The sequence below is a fragment of the Austrofundulus limnaeus genome, unplaced genomic scaffold (genome assembly GCF_001266775.1).
Source record: "Austrofundulus limnaeus strain Quisiro unplaced genomic scaffold, Austrofundulus_limnaeus-1.0 Scaffold25, whole genome shotgun sequence".
In the NCBI taxonomy this organism is placed as follows: Eukaryota; Metazoa; Chordata; class Actinopteri; order Cyprinodontiformes; family Rivulidae; genus Austrofundulus; species Austrofundulus limnaeus.
The window spans coordinates 2,764,629-2,768,516 of NW_013952427.1; positions in this window are offsets into that span (position 1 = coordinate 2,764,629).

Here is a 3,888-nt window from a genome sequence, read left to right on the forward strand (position 1 = left end):
TCAGGTGTGTTGGAGCAGGAAAAACATAAAACCTGCAGGGCTGCGGCCCTCGAGGACCAGGATTGCCCACCCCTGCATTAAACAATTCCTTTAAAAACACATTTATTTGATTTAAAATAAGGTGTCTCACCTTCCWTATAGAAACCAAACATACAGCATAACATACACTGTGGAAATATTTCAAAATAAGTGCAACAAATAAGGTTTACTGTAAACTTGAAATTATAACTTGATCTTACACATTTCACACTTTAAATTTATAAACTGTAGGACAGTCAAATGAGTGTGGAGTCCTGTATCAATACTGATATCGGTTCTGGGTGTTGGGAGTATTTTGAACTGGTATGAGTACAAACATGTCGATTTTATTCAAATGTGTGTTTTGTCAGTTTGTTCTGATTTACAAACGACCACAGAAAGTTTGGTTTATTATTTTAAAACTTAATCATAAATTAGAACAAATATATGATATTTGGTAACAGGAAAAAAGACAATTTAATCATGTGGATGGAATCGAAAGAATTAAAAAAGGGAAAAAAGTTTATAACAGCTAAGAGTGTTATAGAATTTCAACACATGATTTTTTGTATTATTAACTTATTGTATAAAGGTTTGAGGCAATATATATTAAACCAGCACTAATCTTTTCTTTAAATTGAACCTTAAAATTAACTTCAAAATATTTTAGTTATGTAAAAAAGAAGCTAAACAAAATGTCACTGCATGTTTTAGTTTTTTTATAAAATATTTTATTGAATAATCAATTTAAAAGCTTTCCAAAGAAAAAAATTGTTATAAAGTTGTGAAACATTTAGGATCATAATGATTACATACTGATGATCTTGTTTAATTTAGTTTCCTTTGTGGTTGAATGTTTGTGAATTTGYTAACTTATAAAAAAGGAGGAAAGTTATTGAATTTCTTCTTTGCTCCTCATTCATGAATTCTGTCATTTTGTCGAACAAGTGAAGTAAATAAATGAAACTAATATAAATGCTGCATACTGTATTTACAGTATTATGTTTGTGTAAAACGACACAAAGCGCACACAAAATCTTTGCAACCATTGTTTTTAATAGAAAGATTTTATATTCTTTAAACCAGACAACCAGATGCCAGACGTTTTTTTTGGATAGATTAAAATAAAAAAAAGACACAAAATGGAATTACATGGTTTAAACTGTGGATTTAGTGGTCTCATATACAATACGCTCTCTTTTTGTTGCCAAAAAGTGCAAATTCTCATAAAACAGAAATCACAAACAAAGTTCCTGCAGCTTCGGACAGATGTGAACAGATGAAARCCAAAACAAAGCGGAAACATTCTGCTGCCCTCTGTAGGTTCAAAAGAAGAATTTACAGAATGTTACATATGAGAAACAGAGCCGGGTGTGGTCAGATTAACAAAGTCAACAAATGTTTTTAAACGATTCTGTAGATTTAAATGTTCGGATCGCGTTGTCKCTTTAAAATGCTCACAAAAAAGGGAGAAACAAACTCGGTAAAGACTTGAACTGATCACAGTTAAACTATAAATATTAGCTTCTTCTCATCAGAGTCAAACCATTTATTAGACTAATGGTTCCGTTCATGATCAATACCATTCTTCCACTTTACTGTGGTGATTTGTTGTGTATGTTGAGGCCAAAATAATCATCTCTGCTGATTTTTTCCCCCACAGAGGCTGACAGATCTGCTGCATGTTTAACATTCAGCCCAGTCAGCCTCCTCACAGAGCTCTGCARCTATTGCACAGCGTTAATTTACCAAGAAGAGGTGTCTCCATCAAATGACATTTTTTTTGTTTTTCTCTGAGCAGATCTGAGATGTGAGCAGAGAGCAGGTGGTGGGGGGGTCTGTGTGACTAAAAACACCACATAATAAATGAGTTTTGGATGATGGAGACAAGGTGGCAGCTTTGATCTAGATACCAAATATTCAAGTTTTTCTCTTAAAATTTTCATTATATATAGATTTTTTTGCATTTAAATAATCTGACAGAAATAAAAAATAAAAGCACACAAAATACAAAATGGCCATTTTTTTTTTGCAAAGTGCTTTTGTTACAATTGCAGAAGCTTGGGGTGGTATAAAAATAAAATAAAAGAAGCAGTTTTAAAGCGCTACAGAGAGACTTTTAAACTGTGTGTGTTACAGGACAGCCAGGCCACACAAACCAACACGTCAAAACATTTCCTCTTTTTTTTGTCTCAGACCCACATCTTTTACACCTGCCAAGTAACTCCAGAATGGGACTCACAGTATGAAAATCATGGAATGTATCTTAAAAAAAATGAAAAGTATTAAAAAAAAWTTTAAATGGTGGAGGTGACAACAAACGGAGTCTAATCCTCCACAGCTCATCTGTTCCCTTCTCCACCCTCTCCCTCTCGTCGATTCCCCTGCAACGGCGTGTGATCTCTGATCAAAGGCCGGTCGGCAGCAAAGATGGAAACTCTGACTCCGGAGAGAGGGAGAGCGACTGAAGAACAAGAAAAAAATAAAATAAAAGATAGACTGTGCAAGCTTTTTTTCCCCCTCCCATATGCTTTACTTCTCCAAAAACGGTGCAGCTTGAATCATAAAAATTTACTCCCAACATGGCTTCCTTCACTTCAACAAAAGTTATTAGGATCAAAACTGCTGGTCACAGACACTTCAAGGCTAAGGAAGTGTTGATGCGTTTTATCTTTGTGGGGAAGCAGTTGTGTAACAAAAACAAAACAAAAAGCTTGAAAAAGAAGACAGGAAAATACAGACTCGAGAAATAAAACTGAGCAGATAATAAAACCCAATGCATAGCAGTGTATTTTTCCACCTGAGTAGTGCTTACATAAAAATAAAATAAAAAGATGAACAACAGTCTTTTTTTTGTTGCATTTCCTCAAACTTATCTATGGTAACCTCCTTTTTTTTATTATTGTGGCCATATTAGTGTTAGTTTGGCGAACCAACACTGAGATGATTGTTCAGCAAACAGACAATCAAGAAAAAAAAAAAACCTCAACCTCCCCTCCCTTTAGGCCAATCTTTGCATCCTCAGAAACTGAGCCTCAGTGCAAAACTGTCCCCACTTGGCTGAGAGCAGCCAACAGACAGAAGCCCCTCTCTGAAGGACCCATAGCTGTCTGTGCAAGTGCCAGAGCCACGCTGCGTGTAGCGCCGTACTGCATATGCTGTGCTCAGCTTGCTGAGCACCAACAGCCTGACTAAAAAATAAAAAAAAAATACCACACACATTCACACACACACACACACACACACAAAAATCAGGTGTGCAGCACCATGACGAAGCAAAAGAACAGTCACCCTGCCCTGCTTGGGTTGAATATTTACACCTCCCCATTATCTCAAGTCTTTGTTTTTGTGGCCTTCTCAGATAGATGGAGCAAGAATCTTTGATAATAGCACACACAAAAAAATTTACATATCAAGGTCAGTTTTGGAAAATTAAAAAAAAAAAAAAAACAGTAAGTGAAGTTTGGAGACTGTAGCCTGTGTCAGAGTAACCTTGGTCTGGGGCTGAGGCTAGAGACATCAGCGGTGGAGCCAGGGAGGCTGATAGAGACAAAGCTCTCAACTCGCAGCTACAAACAACAACAATTATATAAAAAGGGGAATATTTGTACATAAATTTGTTAAAAGGTCAAATCAATTACTCCTAATTTTTTGTTCGTCAAAACGTGACATGATAAAGTCTGTTTGGTTAAGATAATTTAACACACACACACACACGCACACACACACACACACACACACACACACGTTCAAGTTTTCATTGATCCCTATAAGGCACACTGTGGCTCTTCAGGCTGAAGGAGCAGGAACCTCAGCCCCACACTGAACAATAACCAACACCTGGAAACAAACAGCCACCCAGACAAGGCC